This window comes from Pelodiscus sinensis, chromosome 4, assembly GCF_052426305.1.
Source record: "Pelodiscus sinensis isolate ZL-2025 chromosome 4, ASM5242630v1, whole genome shotgun sequence".
Taxonomy (NCBI): domain Eukaryota; kingdom Metazoa; phylum Chordata; order Testudines; family Trionychidae; genus Pelodiscus; species Pelodiscus sinensis.
The window spans coordinates 91,279,096-91,295,706 of NC_143055.1; the positions used below are offsets into that span (position 1 = coordinate 91,279,096).

Consider the following 16,611-nt stretch of genomic DNA (forward strand, 5'->3'; position numbering starts at 1 on the left):
GCCCTCCCTGGGACCTGCACACACCCCCGCACCTGGCAGCGCTGCCTGCTGGAGTGCCTCACACATGCAGACATGCCCATGTGCTATGTGTGGCACTCCTCAATGTGTCTGGGATCGTGCCTGTGCCTGTGCCTGTGCCTGTGCCTGTGCCTGTGCCTGAAGAGAGAAAAAAAACAAAAAAAAAATTAAGTAACTTAGTGTACTTTGAAAAAACTTAAAAAGCCAACCAATAGTTTTGCAGCACCTTAGAGACTAACAAAAAATTTATATGGTATCACGAGCTTTCGCGGGAACAATTGAAGTGGGCTGTGCCCGCAAAAACTCATGATACCATCTATATTTCTTGTTAGTGTCTAGGGTGCTGCAGGATTATTCGCTGTTTTTTGCTTTTTTTTCCAATTACAGACTAACACGGATATCCCTCTGAAATTTACTGTACTTTGCAATCTTCTAAAAAAGTAAAGATCATTTATATTTTGGAAAAATAAAGCTGGGTCTTTTATTATCCTAACCAGTTTGCCAATCCCAGACAGAAAACAGAGGCTTCTATTGCAGGCTCATGGTTAAGATGAACTTTGCTTTCTGGCGGAATATTAAGGAATGACATTAAAAACCTATGAGAAAAATGTATACGGCAAAATTTAAAATGTGGACCACTTTTTGGTTCCTACTGAAACACCTGAAAAAGCAGTAAATGCAAACTTCACGGGTTTCCTATCAAAGAATGGTTTCTAAGGGATGTGGTTTCTAAGGGATGGCTAAATATAAATAGCAAAATAAAACTTGCTCTAAACCTTGGACACCCTGATGCACTTGAAAATTTAAAAAAATCCAGAATAGCAACCTGGAAAACGTGGGTACATTCTCTGAACCATGGGGAGTCAATACTATGTCCACAAACTCCCCCAACTCAGTAGCATATTTTTTCTTTTATTGATATTAAGTTGCAATCAGTTCACTCTCATCCAATGCCTGATTTTGGCCAGATACTAGAGTAAGCCAATTAGCCACACTAAGGCTGTGTCCAGACTCCATGCCTCCTTCGATGGAGGCATGTAGATTAGCCACATCGGAAGAGGGAAATGAAGCCGCGATTAAAATAATCGCGGCTTCATTTAAATTTAAATGGCTGCCCCGATCTGCCGATCAGCTGTTTGTCGGCAGATCGGGAGAGTCTGGACGCGATGCCCCGACAAAGAAGCCTTTCTTCATCGACACAGGTAAACCTGGTTTCACGAGGCTTACCTGTGTCGATGAAGAAAGGCTTCTTTGTCGGGGCATCGCGTCCAGACTCTCCCGATCTGCCGACAAACAGCTGATCGGCAGATCGGGGCAGCCATTTAAATTTAAATGAAGCCGCGATTATTTTAATCGCGGCTTCATTTCCCTCTTCCGATGTGGCTAATCTACATGCCTCCGTCGAAGGAGGCATGGAGTCTGGACACAGCCTAAGTTGGACCACTGGAATAGAAAGATCTGAGTGTCACCCACACACTGAATACCATATACTCCAAAGTAATTCACTATCTTTTCCAATGGCCTTAGAGGAGCAGTGACAGAAAAGAACCCTTTGACATTTTTTATTAAAGGTATTCAAAGCAAATACCACCAGTACCATCTGGGTTCTCTCAGCAAAAGAAACCCCAGACGGATCCTTTGACCCTTGCTAGGGTTTGCAGCTATGTCAATGATGCCATCTTGTGCTCAGTATTATTGAAGGCAACTGAGACTTCTGAATGACTCATCATGGACCATTAGTAGCACAGGCTCTTTGTCCAACAAAGTCATTTCAGTCTCCATGCCAGGTCACTAAACTGACTAGGGCAAGGAAATCTATTCGCTAGGAGTTACCAAGTGTCATCTTCTTAATAACCTTTCCTAAAAGAGGAAAGTCAGAAAACTAGCAAGAAGAGAAGTTTAAACCCTGTTATCTCCCCTAGTAAAGGACAACATGGCCTTTTTTATTATTTCTTTTAATATACTTAATGGAAGCAGCCCACAACTCACAACCAGCTCACAATCATCAGCTCACAACTAGCTCACAATCATTTTCTCTAAATCCTGTTTCACAGTGACCTATCACTAGAGTCACAATTTATTTAAGATGATGTGAATTTTGGTCATTAGGCTCATTGTCCCCTTAAATATTTGGCAGTTTCTCTGGTTTTCCAGTGCTTAGGTCTCTTGTCTTGGATTTTATACTCAGGTAAAGGAAGATTCCTGTGGCCATATTAAATACCACTTTAAGTAATTAAACATTGGAATAAATTGCCAAGGGGGTTGTGGAATCTCCATCATCGGAGATTTTTAAGAGTAGGTTAGACATGCATCTGTCAGGGATGGACTAGATAATATGTAGTCTTGCCATAAGGGCAGGAGACTGGAATAGATGATTTCTTGAGATCCCTTCTAGTCCTATGATTCTATGCTTGATGGATGTTTGTTTTGCTTCTTTATGTAAGCATTTTTTAGCTGAAACGTGCAAAATATTGCCCTGTCAGTGTTCTTCTGCTTTATGAATCTATATACAAAATGGTCACCACACGCTCAAAAAAGCAGTAAGCATTTTCTTTTTCCATGAGCTCGCATGGGAAAATGAAATGGCTAGAATAAAAGAGGAAAAATGTGACAAGGGTATGTAGGTATCTTGTGAGTCTCATGATATCCCAAAACACATAACCCACTCTTTTGACAATTAGACCTCCATAATAACTACGGTGTGTTTTATCCCTGGTTTTCCTCTGTTGTGTTCTTTATATTTAAAGGATAAAGGTAACACTGATAGGTAACTATGTAGTATTCTATATACAGGGTTTGGACAACCTGTTTACTCAGATTTGATTTCCTCAGTGTTAGATCTATTCCTTAATCCTGTTTGCTTCCCAGCATACATCCATGAGAAGGTGATATTCCTTTGAAAAAAACTGAAAATGTAAGGCATACCCATATCACTTTTAAAATACATTAGGAAATGAACTCACACTAACAATATAATACATACTTTCATGAATATGGCCCTACACATTTAAAGTGATTTTATGACACTTGAATAAATAAGTCATAATAACTTTTGATCAGCTGGTTACCAAATTAAAAAACACCTGGTAATATTTGTTCTCTCTTCTACTCTCTTTCTGTTTCTCCTTTTTAATCTTCTTAGACCATTTTAGTTTTCTTTCTACTTTCTGTTTTGGAATGAGTGTTTGAATGTTGGCATTCAAGCATGCTTATTTTACAAAGAAATATCTTCACACGAGTAAAGTATGTGATTTCTCTGATTAAGATGATTGTTTTGTGTTTTAAATTATTTCTCTAGTCACTTCATTGAGGTAATATACTGCAAAACTTACTAAAATCCCACTCTTTATACTTCTGTACAGGGGATCCCCAATATAAATCAGGGTTGCATTCTTGAAAAGTATGATTGATTCCGAAATGATGGATACTGGGGAAATTATCCTCATAAGAAATAATGCCCCCCTTCCTCTTCTGCACACACTGCCACCCTGTCTCTTCCTGCCCAGCTCTGGCCCCTCTTCTATGTGCACCCCATTGCCAGTCCTCCCACTCACTCACAGTGTCTCCTGCACACTGCAGAATAGCTGGGAGGCCCGGGGAACGAGGGGAAGGAGTTGATAAGCAGTAATGGACAGGAGGCACTGGAGGAAGGGGTGACGCTGGCTGCTGGTGCATGCTCAGAGCCTGCACAAAAGCGATGCAAAAGGTGAAACAAATTGCAAATGATGAATACGCAGATTAGGCCGACATAAATGTGACTGTTTCCCTATCGATGAGTGGCAAATACACAAAATGACACTTAAGAAAGCATATACAGGGGATGCCCCTCTATAAAACCACATCACCTACAATTTATTGGTGTCAAAATCCAGAATGAGATGTAATTAGAACAGTTATTTTATTTGGTTGCAAATACTTGAGCTTGTTTTCTATCTAAATTCTCCCATAGCACAAAAACACGTGCATTAACTCTTCAGGGTCAGATCCTCAGCTGGTGAAATTTATTTGACATCAATGGAACTATGTGGATTTACACCATTTGAGGACCTAATCCTCTGACTCTTTTTGTTCTGAGTGCAAGAAAAGCAAGAAACCCTCAATCTGAACAGTTGTGTGAAAGCTAAATGAGGATGAATGGATGCAGAACAGTCATGAATTTTGTAACTGGAAAGTAAAGTTTGCTGCAATGGTAGGGCTTAGATTACAATATGAGAAAACTAAAAAATTGCCAGGCTTTAGGATTCTGAATTCAAACCCAGACCCAGCCTGAAATTTAGCCTTCTTTACCCTACTATGCAATCCACTCCATATTCCTGTTGAAACTGCTTTTGCTATCATCATAATTGAATCCATAAGTATGATCATTGTCACAGAAAAGAATCTTTGATCAGAACCAGTCATTCCACACCTACCTTTTTTCTAATCTTCTATGGTTATTAACATAACCCACTGGAGGGAGACTGTGCCACATTTCATGTACAGTCACTGCTGGCACTTAGGGACATTCCCATCTGTTATTTGCTCTTAGCTTTGCTTACTGATAAAACAGGAAGGACAGCTGGCTGATAGGCTTTTTGAAGCAAAAGGCTTCTCTCTTTCCTACAATTAAAGTCTATAAATTATTCTTCAGTGAACAATATGCATCCTACCTCAATTTCAGAATGACTTCTAGTAAATTAAAATCACACATCCTATACAAATTTTGCCTCCCATAACTCAGATGGATGGAACTTTATAGCTGGTGTTCTTCTTTAACGGATATATTACATTGAACTCCTTCCAGCTACAACCAGAGTGACTTTTGATTACCTAGGTCTCAAATATGTATATATTGCTCTGTGTAACTCAGATAGCATTTCCCTTACACATGTTGGCTGTGTCTACACTGAGCCACTAATTCCGGAAAAGCAGCCGCTTTTCTGGAATAACTTGCCAGCTGTCTACACTGTCCGCTTGCTTTTCCGGAAAAGCAATGACGATCTACTGTAAAATTGTCAGTGTTTTTCCGGAAAAACTATGCTGCTCCCGTTCGGGCAAAAGTCCTTTTCCAGAAAAACTATTCTGGAAAAGGGCCAGTGAAGACAGCACAGTAGTCTTTTCCTCAAAAAAGCCCCGATCATGAAAATGACGATCCGGGCTTTTTTCCAGAAAAGCGCGTCTACATTGGCCATAGACGCTTTTCCGGAAAAAGTGCTTTTCCGGAAAAGCATCCTGCCAATGTAGACGTGCTTTTTCCGGAAATACTTATAACGGAAAACTGTTCCGTTTTAAGCATTTCCAGAAAAGGGTGCCAATGTAGACGTAGATGTTGTGTGTGGCAATATAAGGGCTACATTATGGCTGAGAGACTCAGAAGGAAACCAGGGAGAGAAAATGGGCAGATTTTTAGCACCTGCACTGCTGGAAGACAGAGGCAATAATAAGGTCTCTGGGGAAACTGGATGATGTTTACTCCTCAGTGGCACTTGCTATGTTTTTATTTTAAAGTACTCTTATCTATCCAGGGGCCTCTATCTATATCATCTTTGCACACCTCTCCACTGCCAGAGTTTGAAGGTGTGTCTGCACTGAATAGGATGTGCTCACACTCATCTAGTGAAGGGATTTTTTTTCCATCTCTGTAGTAAATCCACCTCATCCAGAAATAGGAGCTAGGTTGACAGAAGAAGTCTTCCATCAACCTGGCACAACTCATCAGTGGTGTAGGCAGACTGACCAATAGTCTAGGCGTAGACCAGGCCTGAAAGCCGGTCTGCAGGCAGAGAGAGATCCTACTCATCAACAGTGCCACACCCCAGACAACACACCTGCCCACTCTGGTGCTTGAAATACTCCCTGAGTACTTGTAAGCCATCCTCCACCATGTGTTCTTGATCCTAGGATCTTTCTCCTTGGAGCAGCTGCACTGGAGAAGTTAGTAATATGGCCCTGAATGATTGTCTGGGATTTGTTTATTATTTTATGTCTTTAGCCTTAATGCAGGAAGATTCTCCTGATACATTATTAGAATGACTCCTGATTTACTCCTTCATTTGTCTGAGGGGCTGGGTCATGGGCGGTGGATGAAGCTTCTGCCTGGGAAGGCAGTAGCTCCCCAGCTTCTATTTGTGGCCACACCATACTTCACACCTATTCTGTGAAGGACATGCCCAGTGCCTTCTCCCTTGTCTCTCTCCTCTCTTCCCTGCTCCCTTCTACCCCCCAGAATATCAGTGCATTCCTGACATTTATTCTCCATGCTATGTGGTTTATACAACGTTGTTGGTTTTTTTCAGAAATGGGCTTTTTAGAATTTGCTCCAAAATATTTTCAAATATCTATGTTCTGGAATCAAACAATGAGCTAACTGGTGCTGAAAAATGGGGGAGCCAAGGACCAGAGTGAAATGTGTATCTGTTTTTCAATGGCTGGCCCGCTCTGCTGATGCTGGAGAAACTCAGGACCAGCAAGGGGGGGAGGGGAAGGTGGATGGAACTAGAGAACAGTGAACAGTGGGGGAGGCACACAGAGGAGAGGAGGAAAGAGAGGAGTGGCTGGAGGGACAAGTGGGGGATGAGGAGCAAACCCACCTAGAGACTGGGGAGGGCTACGTGAATAGATAGAGAGGGCCTGCAATAGGTGAATGGCCAGGAGCCAATCATGAGCAGCAAAAGCAGAGGAACAGGAACAAAAGAGCAGGAGGAACCAGGGACGAGGTGAGTGGCATGAGGAGGGGAGAGGAAACCCACCACACACTAGCAAAGGTGGAGGTCTCGGAGCAGTGAGCAGGCAGAAGACTGCAGCAAGCATGTGGGGAGAGGGCAAGAAGGGGAGGGGACCAGGCAGCTATCTTTGAAAGGCTGGTTGGGCAAAGCAACCCCTCCTCCCACTCCACGTACTAGCAACCGGGGAGGAGGAGCATGTGGAAGAGGCAAGGAGATGAGAAAAGGACCCAGCAGCACCTCAGGCTGGGGCAAACAAAACCTACCACCACTCCAAACATTAGGCTGGGGCAACAAAGAGGAGAGAGAAGGAAACCCCATACAAAGCAAAAACGGGAGGCTCAGCAGAGACAGGGCGGGGAACTCACTGACTGGTGCAGGGAGAGGGCAAAGGAGGAGGAAGGAGGGTGGGGAGCAGTCAGCAAGAAAGAAGCCCACTTTTTGCACCCTGGGCCAAGGTGCAGGGAAGGAGACTGGATGGGGTGAGGAGTCAAACAGGGAGGGAGCCATGCAGGAAAGAGGGGAACAAACCAGCAAGCAGGCAGCAATGCAGCAAGCTGGGTGAGATCTCTGGAGAGCAGGGCTGGCACTCATCTTAGAGAAGATGTTCTGGAGAAAACTGCAGGCTGTAGCCATGGGAAAACCTATATGACTGAAATTTGTATATGTTCTGTGCAGGTTCAGGGGCAGGCTGCTGAGGAGGTTCCCTACTACTCAGCCTTCTGAGTCCCCTCAGCCCCTAGAACCTGCCTAAACCATACTAAAAACACCCAATAGCAACTTAGAGACAGGAAGGGGATGGACAAGACCAGCACAGCCCCACCATTCTGCAGCACCTCTGCAGCCCCTGTGTGGGAAGGCAGTGTCTTCCTTTACTTTAAGGACATGTCGCCCATTCCCTCAATCACTAGGGAGGATAAAATTAGGGATGTGAAATGTTAAGTAATTAAGTAGTGGGGGCTGACACAACTTCCCATCTGCCATGGGTAGGGGGGGCTGTTCCAGCTCCGCAGGGCCCACTGTTGACAGGGTTGCTTCAGCCGTCTAAGGGGTTAAGCCCAGGTAGCTAGCAAAGATACTGGCCAGGGGGATGGGGAAACCAATCAAGATAGAGGGTTGAAATTTGAATTGGATATAGGTTCCTTGCCTGCTTTATTTGTGTGGGAGAGATACACCAGGAATTGAGACACACAAAATCATTTAAACCTAGGCAGGACTGCCACATCTCCAAGGAATTCAGGGCATGGGAGAGGACTGAGCAAAGAGAAAATTAGAAGTGAGTGAAAGGGAAAAGTGAATCCAGTTGCATTCAGGGTAATTTTCTTCATTTTGTGGTTTGGTTTAAACTTCTGTGTGTGAACCTATACTTCCCCATTTACTAACCTTGCATTGTGTCCAGAGACTTGTGTCTGTGTTTTTTTTAATTTGTTTTCCTTAGTGCTCTGTAACATCCAGCAACCAAGCATGCTTTATGATGTTTATCTTTTGTTTTGTAATAAAAATCATTTTTTTAAGGTGATGATTTGATTCTTGTGTCTGGGAAGGTCCATCTGTGTGTATCTGCATGCCTCTGACTGAGGGGTCAGCTACCAGAGACTGCAGCTTGTTTTTCTTGTTTATTTTTTCAATCTCTTTTCAAGCAAAAGAGCCTGGGGTACCCCTTGCTGTTTATCTTGGGAGTGATTTCAAGTGTTCGTGCCTGGTTTTTAGGGATAAAAAGCACTTGATGGTGGCAGCAATTCCCCAAAATCTGTGGATTATGATTCTGGGAGGAAGTTTTTGTAACCAGTATCTGTAGAGGCAAGGTTTTGAAGTTCTCTTGAGGGCCCTCACCTTCTACACTCAGAGTGCCAGAGTGGGGAACGCCCTGACAGATGTGTATTATGGACATAGCCAAAGCAGTCTTTAAGCAACTTTCTCTCACAAACACAACCATTTTTTTTTTAACCAAAGCCACTCTGTGGTGCTATTTTGATTTTTAGATCCTCAGAATGGAAATGAAACAATCAGAAATTGCTGATACTTCTGCCCTGCGTAAAAGGGTTTGTAGAGATGAATAGTATTTACTTATTTATAAAGGAACAGTAAGGAATTAGAATTATTATATACATGAGAGGAGCCAAACAAGACACCAGCAGGTAGTTTCAGTATGGTTATAGTAAAACATAATATAGCTAATGATGCAATGTGGCTTAGATATAGTGGGGTAAGATTGTTTTAAATGGAGCTTAGCCAGTTTATGCCAGCAGTAGGTCCGGCCTAGTATATTTTTACATTTTCTAGTTGAGCTGAAAACTAAATTAGAAAATTCAGATAAATTATTGTCTTCAGTGCCACAAAATGCTTGTAGAGAAAATGTGATATGCAGCCTTATATTCTTATACCAACACACATGCTGGCAAAGAAGATTTTTCATTTTTTTCTGAAGGAACGGGAATTTCTCCAACTGGTAGCAAAGACAATATTTGCCTGTTCCGTATCTAGTGTATTCTAGTGTCTAGTGTATTTATTTTGGGCTCATTTCACGAAGGAGCATAGGTTCTAAAAGATGTCTCTGATGCCTGCCATATGGGGTTATCAGCTGTCATCAGCTATAGCTAAGAGTGTACGGATCACCAATCAAAAAAGGGCAATTTGCTGATTTAATGTTTTTGTCTGTTTCATTTCTGAGTGCACTGTTTCTCATTGTCTTGCTGGCAGGCGGGTAGTGGGAGGGGGTTCTGGAACAAGCTAAAACATTCCTCTTTCAATTTACTCACGTGGTTGAGTTTAGCTCTCACTAAGCTTGTGGCTTTTCAAACTATTTTCTCAACATTTTAATACTGTTTCTCCAAGGTTGGCAAACACAGACAGGTTTAACACAAGGGTAGAAGGTAACCAATGGAACATAGGTTCTTCATTTAAAATCCAGCCAGCTAGCAAGAAGAATAGCCAACTTCACAGCAATGGTCAAGTATTAAACAGAAAATCCATAATGATATTTTCCCCCTTCCTATTGCAACTAAAGGTCTGCCGTGTCCAAGGAACATGTCTACTTTTCCAAAAAAAAAAAAAAATTAGGAAAAGATGACACTTTTTTGGCATCCCTGTAAACCTCGTTCTACGAGGAGGAAGGGATGTTCTGAAAGAGGCTTTTTTCCCAACATCTGGCCCTGTGTAGATGAGCCAAATGTTGGAAAAGCCTCTTTCGGAAGAAAAGTGGGAAAACTTTTCCAACTTTTCCCTGCAGTGTAGACATAGCCTATAAGGATTTCAAGACCTCATTGCTCTCAATTCAAGGGCTGATGACTGTTTAACCAGTGGTTTAATGCAAATAAGAAACATGGGAACAGTGGAAACATTCTCTCTCCTCCTCCCTCTCTCTTTCCGTTAGAGACTAATCAGGGCCTTGCTAAATATTGTGGTTTCTAAGTAATCACCATTGTTCAGTGCATTGACTCAGGTTTGACATTCAAAATCATTAGGAGAACATTAGACACTTTTCACTTTGCCAAACAAATATAACATATAGTATTTTTCTACCTGACCTTAAACCCATCAGTATGGTCCTGGCTAGGCACATTTTCTCTTTGTGCAACTCAGAAACAGTTGGCAAAGTGTCAGTTTTGAGAAGGAGAGCTATTTGATGGATATGAACCCTGAACACAAATTATATTCAGTTTCATTTGCTATGTAGTTTAAAGCAATATTTAAAACTTTGTAATGGAAAGTAACTTTTCCTCCATTATAATGCCTAACAGTAAATTTTAGTAGAAATCTGAATGCATTTTGGCACATGCACCATGATAGACTGATTCACAATGAACTAGTTCTGAAAAAGACAACAAATGGTCTGGTGCATGCTATAGTGAAGTACTGTAGTTTACTGCATATTGTGAGAATTCCTCAAGTGGTCTGGTAACAACTATGGCCTTTCGTGGGGGGAAGGCCTTAAACAGTTTAGCACACTTTGGTGTGTTGTGATATTGTTTAGTTTATTCTTTATACACTAGCCAATTAGCCCGTCATAAGACGGGATTTTCAGGTCTCTCCTCCACATCGGTCTTCTCTCCTGAGCCTCTGGTCTCTCGCTCCATCTCTCTCTCTCTTCTCCTCCTACTGCCTCCCCCCCTCTCTCTCAGCTCTCCTCCGCCTCCTGCCTCTCTCTCTGTCTCTCTTTCTCTTCTCCTCCCCCTCCTGCCTCTCACTCGGGGGACCACGGAGCCCAAATGGCCATTTGGGCTCTGCACTCCCCGTGCTGCATGGGGAGTGTGGAGCCCAAACAGTCGCTTGAACCACTTGTTACCACACGGCAGCCTGGCTTTGCAGCACGGAAGTCAGCCAAGTGCCACAGTGGGAGGCGAAGGGGGGCGGGGCAGTGACATTCACAGCCAGGGGGCGGGGCCTGGAGCCACTGTCACACCGCACGTCACCACCCCGCCCCCCTTTGCCTCCCACCGTGGCACTCGGCTGCCTTCTGCACTGCTCAGCCGGGCCGCCGCGGGGGAGCAAGCAGTGCAAGTGGCCGTTGGGGCCCCACACTCCCCATGCAGCACAGGCCGCTCAGAGGGAACAGCCAGCATTTCAGGCAACAGCGCCCCGCAGAGAGGACAGCTAGCATTTCGGCGTCACAGACTCTCAGACACTGGGCTACTATACATATGATTACTGTCTTTTCAAAATAATCCAAGGAAATTCTAGGGGTGGGAGAGTATATACTAATTCTCACTAATTACACAAATACATTATACTTCTAATGTGTATTAGTCTGACTAACATACGCATCCCTATCTCACTAAAATTCATTAATGTTAGTGGAGCCTTTTAAGAGTTTCAGATGGAAAGTGTTATTTGAGTGCAAATACTCTTCAGTTTTGTCTTTGCCACTAGGGTCTTGTCTGCAGTGTGGATTTTACTTTGATTTCAACCAGACACTAATGTAGCTGCACAACTGCAAACCCCTTCTATAGACAAGGCCAATTACAATTTGCATCCACAACAGAGCTCACCAAAAGTTTCATGTAGAGATAAACTTCACTGGTGCAAATCACAGCTTACAGACATTTACCCTCTCTATCTTATGCATTTGCACTAGTGCAGTTATGCTAGAGGTTGAAATCAGAACACAACTTCAAGATAGAAAACGTAAATATTTGCTGTGGCTGAATCTGTAATATTCCTCAGTCTATCCCTAGTACAGTCAATTCTGCTTAATAGCAATGCAGACATTGACAACTGCTGGCTAATAGCATAATTTTGGTGGGAACCAATCATATCCCTGTAATGTTAATGGGATTTGAAATTGGCAAGGGCTTGCCACTTACTAACAACACTCTTTGGAAGAGAGGCTATAGCTGCTGGCAGGTTTGAGAGGCTCCAGTCAGAGAAGGAAGTACTGGGATGTGCTTACCCTTGCTGCAGCCCTGTGGCTAGTGCTCAGCCCATTCAAGTGTTTTCTGCTAGGGCAGCAGCCCTACAACCCTACCTGTGCACAAACCTACCTGTGCATAGGTACCACACAGGAGGTAAGGGGAGGGATGCTGTGGGAAGGAAAGTAATGGGGAAGGGAGCAGTTGCAGCAGCCTGGATGCTGGAGCTGCCCATTACCCATCTCTTCTTGAATTCTCTAGGCTGTACCCCACTGCGGAACTGCACCTAGGGAAGGAAATGTTGGGATGGTGCCACCTTATGGATTCCCCCCTGCATCCCCCCACTACCCTCACATCCCATAGAAAGCCCAAGCAACCTCCCTGCTGTTATGCTGCCTGTAAGCAGATTTGCAGGCTGCTGCCAGGGAAGGCAGGTCCCAATGCTTTTTTCCCTGGCTGCAGCCCCACATACCTGCCTTCTGCTTATTAGTAACTGCCAGAAAATGTCAACTTTTTGCTGGCAACTGCGGAGTTGCTAATAAATGGAATCTACTGTATAGGGAATCTTTGGCAGATGCTGTAGCAATTTTCTATTAAGGCAATTGAAAAGTTCATAGGGGTGGAGAAGCCATTATAGGCCCAGTTCAGCTTGCACTAGAACTTGGACCTTGGTTTTTGGTAGGACCAGACCCATTCATGATCATTACCCTTGATCGTCATGCCCTTCTAGCATGCAAAGTTATTGGAAGTTACTCATGAAGGAGACTGAACATTTTTGTGTGTCTTCCCTGAAACCACTGTAAGTACTAATAACAATCTCATAGATTAATAGGGAAATAATGGTTCTAATGGTATGGTATGGCATGGCAGACTGAGGGTTAAAAGTCCACATTACATTTAGTATTTAAGAGACAGCTGCACCCGAAACAAAAGTAAGCTGTTCAACAAGGTTGTGATTTGAAATCAGCCCTGTCTCACGGCTGTTGGCATTGCTCTGGCTTTCAGTAATCTGTCTAGCCTCCCTGCTTCCTGCTGGACGTGCTAGTCATGCACAACATCACTAGAATCAGCAGGGACTACTTAACAAGTGCCAACTTTTATTCCAGAAGTGTGAGCCAGCTCTATGCAGCACATATGCCAGGCTCCTTCAGTCCTCTCACACTTCTGCAGAGGGGAATACACGCATCCATAGTCAAGCTATTTTGGGGAGCCATAAGGCATGCTGTGAAATTCCAAGGGATAGGCTCTGTGTATTGTTTTCCCCAACTATGGTAATAATATTTCCCTGCCTCACAGGGATGTTGGGAGGATCAACACATTAAAGACTGGGGAAAGTTTTGTGATCTATTGATGAAAAGTGTTAAATAAAATCTCGGTAGCCATTATTATTAATACTTTGACTACTAGGGTATGTTCTATACTTTTTTCTTTTTAAAAATCTAAGGCCAGATTGTGAGGTCCTCATTCACTTTTCACTCAGAAAAATCTCATCAAAGCCAATGTGAGGTTTGCCTGAGTAAAGTCTTCAAGATTTGGTCCATGTTTTTTCTGCTAAAGATTATTTAACAGGTTGATTTATCAGCACAGCAGGAAGACTGCTCATGTTGGTGGTGTCAAGCTCGCCTCTGTCAAGTTGTCTATGGGAGATGTGCACATTACCAGAAAATGATAGATATTACATTTTGGCAGGGGGTCATATCCAGATCTAAGCAGTTGCTTTTTAGACTATAGGAGTAAGATGATGAGTGAAAGCTATTGAGCATGTATACAACTCTAGCATTAGCTTTATCTATTGTGCGCACTTTGCACATACCTTAATTTTCCTAATTGAATATTTTCAATACAAATTCAGAATCATTTTTCTTTCTCAGTTGCAAAACAAAGTAGCTCTTCCTACTTACAGGAAATATTATCTGATTCAGATAAACCATTAACATTGTCCCTCATTTCTCTAAATTTATCATCCTCTTATACATCCCGCCTCTCACTCTGCCCTCTTAAATGATCTGGGAAGAGGAAGGAAACACTGAGAAAATACCTTTCACAGAATGTAGGAAGCCATGGGTCCACAATATCTTCCCCTCTATGATGCAATGCAGGTGAAGACACAGATGGACAAGGGGATGGTGCCCCGTGCAGGGATCTACGGTAAAACTTGGGATAAAGTCTCTGGATTTTTGGCCAAACATGGAGTAGGGATCAATTTCCTTTTGTATGTGTCACAATTCTCCCCAAATACCCAGCAGAATAGTGGCTAACATGCCATTCTGACATGTTGTCTTTCCATCACTTGCTAAGTGCTCCTTTTCCTTACCTCCCCTTTCTCAAGTCCCTGGATGCTATGGAGATGGAGAAGATGTTCATAGAGAAACAATCTGCATTATAGAAATTTGCTGCATGAATTGGTGGTCCATTTCCTTTACTGTATATTATGCCTGCTTGTCTTCTAGCCATGTACCCCGTCCTTCCTAATCATGGGGAAATAGAGTGCAAACTCGCCTAGGATATGAAGTTTTCTCCGTAATTCTAATATATACTGTACTGTCCCCTGGACTCGGGTCGCCAATTCTTCCCAGTTTTCCTTTATGCTATCTAATATGCCCCAGGGTTGTCGCCCATAGAGCAGCTCGAAGGGCGAAAACCCTGTAGAGGCATGGGGAACCTCCCTAACTGCAAACAGGAGGGCTGGGAGTAACTTGTCCCAATCCTCTTCCACACACTGTTTTAACATGCCATTCAATGAACGGTTAAACCGCTCCACTAAGCTGTCTGTCTGAGGATGGTAGACAGATGTTTTTAAAGTCCTGATTTGTAACAACCGACGTAGTTCCCCAATTAAATGAGAAGTCACATTGGTGCCTTGGTCAGTTAGTATTTCCTCAGGAATCCCGACCCATGAGAATATCTTTACTAATTCTGCCGCTATCGTAGGGGCTGTGGTGTTCCTCACAGGTACAGCATCAGAATACCTTGTTGAATAATCTACCAACACCATTATATACTGGTACCCTGTCTGGGTCTTCTCCAGGGGTCCTACTATATCGAGGCCACATGCTTGAAGGGTACTCCAGTCACCGGCAGAGGTACCAATGGTGCAGAGGTACAGTGCAGGACTCGCAAAAGTCTCTTGTCTCCTTATATACCCTGGGCCAGTAAAACCTCTGCTCCATTTTCTCATAGGCTAGGTGCCCTGCTCATGGGTTAGCATATGCCAATTCCAAAGTCTGTTGGTGATACCGCTGGGGGACCAGTAATTGCCGTATGGTACCCTCCTCTGTCACACCCTCCGTAACCCGATAGAGCCAGTAGTGGCATACCTCAAAGGGCGGGGCCTACCCCTGGTCTTGTGCCTTCTGTCTCTGGATCTGCCTCTTGCGTGGCTTCCTTCCAAGCTCTGTGAAGGGCCGGGTCTTCTCTCTGCTCCTGCAGGAAGTCGCCTCTCCAAGCCTCGGGTTCCTGCAGCCTTTACTCTATGGTCTCTCCCTCACTCGGCGTGAGGCGCGCCATGCCCTGGATTATCGCTGCGGTGCTACCCGTTACTTCCGAGGCTTCATCCTCCTGCCCTACCATCACCTCCTTGCATGTTGTTTCACAGCGATTTCTCCATTCTATCACCACTCTCACAAACCCCTCCCAGTCATGGCCCAATAGCACCGGATATGGTAGCTTTGGGACTACTGCTACATAACACCAACTCACATGGGGTCCGTCTTCAATCTGGATCCAAGTTGTGGGGTGGGGTGGGAATCACCATGAACACACTAGAGGTGAATGGGGAGTCCTCGCGGTATGTCATCCTTCACTAGGGCCGTGTGTATGATGGTCTGGCTGCACCCTGAATCTACCAGGGCCTCCACCTGCTGTCCCCCTATCTTCAATACTTTCAGGATCTTTTCAACTCCCAGCTCACAGCCCGACCCTTTCTCAGCTAGGGCTCAGGCGTATGTGCAGTCCATATAGGGGCAGTCCTTTTGGAAGTGTCCTTCCTGACCACACCTGAAACAAGCTCCCATAAGAGATCCTCTTTTCCCCAGACCTTTTTCTCCTCCAGTGACTGGAAATACCCGCTCACTGGTCACTTCTTTAAGGGGGGTTGACCACGCAGGGGCTAGACTCCACTCACCTCGTCCTCCTGCCCGACCTTTGGCTCCTTCTGGTCCTCCTCATGGCCGTGCTGGGCCTGTCAACCCCGCCTTTGGGAGGGGTCCTCCCCTTCCTAGCTTCCCAACTCCTTCAGCATATTCTGCTGCCTCGTAATGGTCCATTAGCCCAACTGCCTTGTTTAGGGTGGTAGGGTAACGCCTTCGGACCCACTTCTGGCCCCCGCTAGGCAGTATGTTCAAAAACTGTTCCAAAATAATTGTCTCAGCTACTTGTGCCCCTGTTTTCTTGTCTGGGTCCAGCCATTGCCACCCAGATTCTCTTAACCTCTGGGCCACTGCCCTAGGCTGGGCCTCCGTAGGGTACCGCTCCTGTCTAAACTGCTGCTGGTAGGTTTCTGGGGTGATGCCCATCTGGTCTAGAATCGCTCTTTTACTTTATAA

General features: G+C 44.2%; 1 long non-coding RNA gene across 1 annotated transcript in view; it reads right to left on the bottom strand.

Annotated features, from left to right (window-relative positions):
* Positions 1–16,611, bottom strand: part of LOC142829587 (uncharacterized) — a 36,197-nt gene that overhangs the window by 3,573 nt on the left and 16,013 nt on the right. Inside the window, exon 2 of the long non-coding RNA XR_016349461.1 lies at positions 33–138. This is a non-coding gene — a long non-coding RNA (uncharacterized LOC142829587). The remainder of the gene's footprint in view (positions 1–32; positions 139–16,611) is intronic.